At 39.0% G+C, this 7,822-nt stretch overlaps 1 protein-coding gene across 1 annotated transcript in view; it reads right to left on the bottom strand.

Annotated features, from left to right (window-relative positions):
• Positions 1–2,749, bottom strand: part of LOC106965283 (interleukin-1 receptor-associated kinase 4-like) — a 16,537-nt gene extending 13,788 nt beyond the window's left edge. The window contains exon 1 of the mRNA XM_015061286.1: positions 2,550–2,749. The gene's annotated coding sequence lies outside the window, so the exon portion shown is untranslated. The remainder of the gene's footprint in view (positions 1–2,549) is intronic.
• Between the last annotated feature and the right edge of the window lie 5,073 nt (positions 2,750–7,822).

Here is a 7,822-nt window from a genome sequence, read left to right as displayed (position 1 = left end):
TATTAATAATAACCAAACTGAATATTTGGTTATTTTTTTAAGCCCCTCTGTCATTTGACAGATTATAATTAACACCTTTGACTGGTTCACATGGAGACATGACAGACGTTACGCAAAGATCTCATCGCAGAGGCAACTAAAAATCAATAATAAAAAAAAAATCCTTACTGAATATCATCTCAGAGTCTGGACTAAATGCGTCTTTCTGACTGGGAGCTGACAGCGTGTTGAAGAGTGATGGACAGGACACCTTGGTTAGGAAGCTCATTGGAAACCTTTAGTTGAAATGACGCCTTTAACTCCAGTCTCCAGTACAGAACAGAGAAAACTAAAGACAATGCAACGTTGTTTTAATCCATTTATAGTCTAAACAGAGGAGCCAGCAGTTTATTTTGAAGAAATAAACAAAGGTGCAGAAGTTGATTAGATCCATGTGCAGTCCGCTGCACAACCAATGCGGACGCGGCTCCGCCGCTGCGAAGAATTAAGCGCCCTGCAGTTTTAACAAATGGAGGTGAAGACGTTACCCTCCCGCACCCAGAAAGAGAGCGATGCTCAGAAGGAGCGCGGCAGACGTAACATCTGTCCGTTTTGGAGAAGCGAAACCATGCAAAAAATAAAAATAAAAAATCCTGGTAAAAACGCACGTCCGAACCCTGCACAGGGTTAAAAAGAAAAAAAAAAATCTCGCAGAGTTCAATTGTTCGGTTTGGTTCATACAGATCTAACTGTTGATGAACCAGCATCTCTGCAGATGCGACCAGGAAGAATTTGTGAAGCTGTGAGTTCAGACCGCAGCGGGTGAATTAATGGTAATTTAAGTGGAGTCGCTTAATTTCATCTGTTATAAGTTATTAGAGCCACAGTCAGTGGTTTGTGTCACTATGGAGAAAAAGTTAGATGCATTTATCTGCTTTATGTGTGATGGGAAATATACAATATATAGTTACACTGCTTACATTAATGGTGTTTTAAAAACAAAACCAGTAAAAACTTAACTGACTTAATATGTCAGATTCCCTCCTCACCCTCGTCTTGATAAGAACAGAGAGCAGTCCGCTGGTTTCTGTCCAGACTGTGATCAAGCGCAGCTGACACTTGGTGCGCAGGCAGTTTCAACTTTACGCACAGAGAACAGAGAACATCGCGGAGCTCATTATCAATCATACTAAGAACAATATCTATCAGAGAATCACCCCTGATCTGGACGCTTTAATGAACCAGAGGCTTTGGAGCGTCCAGCACAGCTGATCCGCTTCTGCAGGGTTTTTCTCCCGCAGGCCGAGGGAAGTGATGCGGGATCAGGAAACGATCAGAGTTCTGCCGTCTTCTAATCACGTCATTTCGTGAAATGTTACCTGATTTCAAAAACGGTCTCACAGAGAAATACTAAATGTTTCGTTTGATGACTACAAATTGGAAATAAAATGATTTTTTTCTTTGACGGACAACGTAAAAACTCTAGCGCCATCTCTGCTCCAAACTACGAACATTGTCGGCCCCTCTTCGTTTTTTTGTTTTTTTTTTGTGGAGGATCAGTTAAATAACTTCTTGGTGTTTTACAACCACCAGGTATGAAGTGCTTTAGCCTTTGAGTTGCACCACAGCGCAGCACATTTGAAACATACAGGAGATCAATATCAGCTCGTTTTTATGAGTACAAGTATAAAGGAGGCTGGTATCGCGGCTGATATAAAGCTATTTATTTATGTCATCACATGGACTTATATAAAGTTTTATACATTTTCTTTTGATATATTTATTATTGTTTTTCTTCTTTAGATATCAGGTTGGCTTAGAATGATTCCGAATAATGTACAGGAATGACCTGGTGCTGTTACATGTCAATCATCAGGGGGGGCCAATCAGATGACAGGGGGGGCACTGGCGCCCCCCCCTCCCCCTCCCTCTGGCTCCGCCTCTGCTGCCTCCTGTTTCTCCGCCCACTCTGATGGGTAGTTTTTTGTTCTGGTCTCTGGCCCTCCTTCCGTCGCCCCTCCACCCGCCCTGGTTGTTTTTTTTTTTTTTTGGACTGTTCAGGTTGGAGGTGAACCGCAACGAAGGCCCTTTGACGTCTCAGAGGCGCTAAAACAACTCGATGGACAAGCAAAGAAAAAAAAAACCAGCCCGTCTAGAAGAAGAATAATTTTAGCTGTGGTGACGTAGAATAAATGATTAGTTTGGCCTTCGTCACGGTTCATGACTTCGACATCTTAGCTACTCTCCTTTCATTGTTGCATGTGCCAAGCAAGTTTACACAGAAATGCCAAAACACTTGAAAGATATTTGCTTTGAGTTGTCTAAAGACGTGTGGAAGAATTCAACTCCAGGTGGCCAGGGACGTTAATCTGACCTTGTCTAGACACAAAACAGTTTTTTTTCTTCCCCCTCCTCTTTTATGGTTTACAAAATCCTAATTTGTTTAAGATTTGCTGATCTTTTCTTTGGTTTTCCCCTCGCATTGTCACCCGGTAAGTCTCTTGAAAACGCAGACCTTTCGTTGGATAAACAACCCAGGGCAAAGTGGAGTGGCGGCTCTGATTACTCACGACGAGCTCCGTGGAAATTTCAAAGCAAGTGTGGGGTCCGGCTGCGAGTCCTTGAAGATTTTTCCCAGCTCGTGAACGAAAAGAGACCGCCAGAGGATGTTTATTCTTTAAACTACGAAACAAAAACTCCGTCTTATTTGTTCCTCATTTAGAAGCTGTTGATGGACAAGGTACGAGGGCTACACCGAGAGAAGAGTAAAGAACGGCGTACATGGCGCCATTTACTTTTAAGGCTTTTTTTTTTTACGTGATGTAACAGTGCAAAACGTTGTTGACTTAGTATAAAGTGATGCACTAATGTGGAAATTCAAAAATATGTTAGACCCCCTCTAAGAATGCTTATAAATACCTATTTTCATAGTTCAAATACAAAATATAGCTTCATATGCAGTAATAGAAACATTCCTAGCACTACTCCAGAAGCTAATATCTATAGCCGTCTTTATTTCTGCTCTTGGGGTACAGCCAATCACCACCCAGGAAAATAAATTGCCCTTTTTGATTGGCTGCTTTCCAAACCCCAGTCAATAGCATGTGAAGTTGTAATACTCCTCGGCATTTCAGCTTCCAAAGCTGCATTTTCTTTCAAATATTATAGATTTGCTCCATGGGGAAATCTAGCTGGATTTTCCGTGAATAATTTGGAGTTTTGTTCCACAGAAAAAAAAACACAAATAAAACTGAAAGTTTACATTTTCTGAAATTAAAGATCACCCACCAAATTGTACCTTTGTTGTCAGAAGAGGTTGCTTTTGGATTCTGATCCCATCCTTTATTCATGGAAGTGTTATTGGGCAGAGCTGTGAGCCCAATGAAGGAGAAGTGACTCTCATACAGATGGGTTTTATCAGGATACTTGTCTGGTGACATAACACAAGATTCATTGTAGCTCTTAGCTTTTCTTTTCTTTGTGAAATATATTTTCAGAACTCCAAATAGTCTGAAAGACAAGTCATCATGAAAAACAAGTCCTCTCTGTACTATTTCTTTCTGTTCTTGATGTTTTCTGACAAAAAAAAAAAAAACTGAATACAGGATAGAAGAACAGCTGTTGGGGGCTGCAAAAGACTTCAGACTCTTTGCTGACTCAACTTCATTGGGCAACAACACAAATGGTAATTACTGCAGATCAAAGCATGCAGCTCTGGAATAAAATAATCAGTTTTTCTGATTTTACCTTTTATTGGTATATGTTTGAGTAAAACAAACTCTTGTCTTGGAAATTCCAAGCAAAAATTTAGTATTTATTTGCAGAAAATGAGAAATGGTCAAAATAACGAAAAAGATGCAGCGCTTTCAGACCTCAAATAATACAAAGGAAACAAGTTCATATTCATTGCTAATCTTTTAACTTGGGAAGACTTCAGCAATCAATTTTTGGTGGAATAACCGTGAGGTTTTCAATGGGGTTCAGTGCAGTGGGCTCTTAGTTTTTTTTTTTTTTTTTTTTCCAGAGCTGTACTGATGAGTTAAAATGGCCCAGTCAAAGTCGAGACCAAACTCCAAACTCTTAACTGACAAGACTTTAAAACTGGTGTTCATTGATGTCCTCCATTCAATCTGAGCTGCAAATTGTACTTTTCATATTTTACTTGACATAATTCTTTAGAAAACTGTCTTATTTTCACACAATTTTATGATTATTCGTTGTACTTGACAAATAAAATGTAAAACTGATAATATGCATTACTCGGGTCACAACATAGGGCAAAAAAAATATATTCCAAAGATAAATTGATCCAGTTGTTTAATAGCTTAGCTTAAAACATGCTAAACGGCAAGAAAAAGATGCAACATTTTTTAACCGTACCCTAGTTTCTCAACAAAACGAAAATTGATTTACAAATAAATTAGTACTGAATTCATCCAAAGTTGCTTTTCATGTTGCTTGCAACGTTTTCTTCTAGCGGTCGTTTGGAAAAACTTGTTGCATGCGGCAGGCTGGTAGACACTTCAAACATTCCTGAGTACTTTACTCAGCTGACTTGTAAATTTGAGGGTTGTCATCACAAGCCAAAATACACATTTCTTTTTTTTTTTAGTGTCTACATAGCTCAGTGAAGAGTCCACCCTACACATATGGAAAAATGAAATCTCCACTATGTAGTTTAAAGGACAAAAAAAAAAATAACATAGCAAACTTCCTCTCAAAAACCAACTTTTCTAAGAAGTGGCTGCCTGATATGGCCTAGTGCAAATTATCAGTGGGAATCCTTTTAACTTCAAGCCCTGTCTTTTGGATGTAGAAGATTGCTACATGGTGTAATTGAAGAGTAGATCAAACGCGGAGGCAGAAGTGGTTGCTTTAGGTGGATGTCAGGTCCTACACACACTCCGTACACCGAGAAGGTTCAGAAAGGAAACAATCCTACAGATTACAGGCTGAAGGGCGTTTCCACACACACACACACGTTATGTACGAAGTAGGGATGATGGGCCATATGAATTTAAAAGTTCATCTAAATGTGTTGTGGAATTTAGCGAGACAAGACTAAAGAGTAAGGATAAAAAATATTTTAAAAAATTCCCCTTGCATTGAGAGCCTGTGACTGCATGTCACTGGGGTCAAAGCCCCACAAACACAAAACAAAGCAAGCAAAAGTAAATCCACAAAGAATAACTCAACAATTATGAAGTAGAAGGCAACTTCAGGAAACCGCTTATATTAAGTGGTGCAATTTTATGGCTAAACAGCGACAACATTTCTGAATTCAATCAGATTTCCCCTTCCGTGGAACCCAACAGTGGAAAGAATTGTGAAAGTTGCGATCCCAAGAGGATTATAAACTTCTGGTGGATTGCAAATATTGCTGTATAATGATGATTTTCAAGCAAAATTCATTCAGGGAGCTTCACAGAGACTCGGCTGGCATCAGCATAAGCACAGACAAAATCTTACACGTGGGCTACAAATGGCTCTTTTCTCATGTAAAGTCACTCCTGTACCAGAGGCAACATCAGACGTGTCTTACATGGACTAAGGGGAAAACCTTGTACCTTTCAGTGATGTTGTTCCTATATGTGCATGATGTTTGTGACTGTGGTTTTTCTGATGTTTCTTCTCTTTCTGCAGGTGTAGAAGCAGACTTCTAGGATGTTATTTTGTATTCTCTCTCTTTATCCCTACTATAATCTCATCTTCTTTCCCTTTCAACTTTTTCCCCCACATTTCCCTTTTCTTGAGTGCTTTACTGTCAGACAGAGCGCATAAGAACAAAGAAAGTGATAATCAAATCAACTGGAAATGTGACAAAGATAACACAAAGAAGCAAATGATGGAGTAGAAGCAAAAGATCTCAAAAGCGGAGATGGATAATTTATTTTACGGCTTGGGACACACATGAACTGCAACCAGATGAAAGGCAAACTATCCCTTTTCAAAAATATCGCATAAGTTTGTTGCCATTTATTTTTTCTGGGGTTGGGAAATCAAAGATGTCACTCTAAGAAATGAAACAACAGAAACATAATAGTTTCATAAGATTCTACATCGATGAAATCTTGCCAAAAATACCCAACATACAACATATCTGTTAAAGAAAGCGTGTTTTAAAGTGAACACGTCAGAACAAGAACACGTTAGGGCCAACATATGTTTTGCAGTTGTTTACACATCAGTCTGAACATGTTTGGCCTAAATTGATGTCTCGTTCATAAAATTTCCACACTGTGGCCAAGCCAAGTTTACGTGCGCTTGTTTCGGTTTCATTCCTGATAGATCGCGTTTGTGTGTTTGTCCTTAAGGTTTACCTTTCTTCGTCCCACCACCAACTGCCCCACACCAGTCATGCACATGTACAAACACCCACATTGATCCCTAACCCTTGAATCCACCCCTACACTCCGTCTGTCATTGATAGAGTACAGATGCTATCAGAAAAGCATGCCGTCAGGTCTGGGGGAATGCGGGATAACACTGTTTGCTCTCTCAAACATTCTGGTCACCGGTTTATTTGCATTTATTCCTTTTTGGGAAGAGGTGGGAAGGGGAGGGAGAGCCCAGTGGAGTTAGATGGACTTTTTTCTGTTTAGGATTATGAGAAAGTGTGGTTCCTTCAAAAGATTAATATAGAGATAATGAAGGGTTTGTAAATTTTGAACCTGTTTTTTTCTTGCATGCATTTCTTTTTCTAAAGCAAATCATAGAGAAGCTGGACTTGTCAATATTTCCAATTTGCTATTTTGCCACTATTCAAAAGGGAGATAAGTGCTTTACCTTTCTAAAAAACTCTTAAAACTGTGCTAGATATGGTCAGATTCTTTTTTTTTTTTTTGAAAGATGCTTTCCTTTCGCCTAATTGTACAGTACCAAAGACGATTACGTCTGGTACTCTCTGAATATATGTAAACGTCTGAATTTAAAGAAAGTTACAGAGAAATCGCTCAAAAATGCTCATGCTAGGTTTTAGTTGTTTTTTTTGTTGTTTTTTTTTTTGGCATTTTGCAAATAGAAATAATTTTGGCAATTTTAGCTAACATAAAGCAAGAGAAGTTTAATCAAAATTAACTTCAAACAGAGAGGAAACATGTGTGTGACTCTTTATTTGGTATATGAAAACTGGTTTCTACTGTAACCCGAAAGCCGTCGAGGCAGCTTATAGATATCTCATGATTAAAAAAAATGAACATTAGCCATCATCCTCATTTTCAAATCATATATTTTTTTCATGTCAATTAAAAATGGACACATTTGATTTGTTCTGGGTTACACTTCAGGAAAGCCCACATGATGTGTGAAATTTAAAAAAAATATATACTAGACCTTTGAAAGCTGTTGTGCTATGCATGGTAAATCAACAATTAGGTGATGAGATTTGTTCAACAAAGGTAAAAAAAAAAAGGAAAAATATAAGTTAAGCTGCAAAGGACTTGTCTGGACATGTTGCAGACGCAGCAGGAGTCACTCTCCACATCTTTTGCAAAGTGATAGATGTGCAGTGCTAAACCTGGGGATGTGCAATGGCAGCTGGAAAACTATATTCTCACCACAAAGAACGGAGGACCTACAGAATGAAGACGACAAATTGAGGCATTTCTGACAGCTGCCAAACTGAGCTAATGTGAATTACGATGCTTTCCAGGCCTTTACATGGGTCACATATTTCAAGTTTGGTAGAAGTGACAGGTGTCACGATTGGTGTGGATGAGGACGCAGACAGACCCAGGTTATGGTGAAGATGAAGATGAGTTTAATGACGAAGATGCTCTATAGTCCACAAACAGGCGGCACAGCAGAGAAGTTAGCACTCAGCTACATACCGGTAGCAACTGAT

The sequence above is a fragment of the Poecilia latipinna genome, unplaced genomic scaffold (genome assembly GCF_001443285.1).
Source record: "Poecilia latipinna isolate Pla-1442-1.1 unplaced genomic scaffold, P_latipinna-1.0 Scaffold1796, whole genome shotgun sequence".
In the NCBI taxonomy this organism is placed as follows: Eukaryota; Metazoa; Chordata; class Actinopteri; order Cyprinodontiformes; family Poeciliidae; genus Poecilia; species Poecilia latipinna.
The sequence above is the reverse complement of the archived record's forward strand: the minus strand, read 5'-3'. Positions and strand labels throughout refer to the sequence as shown.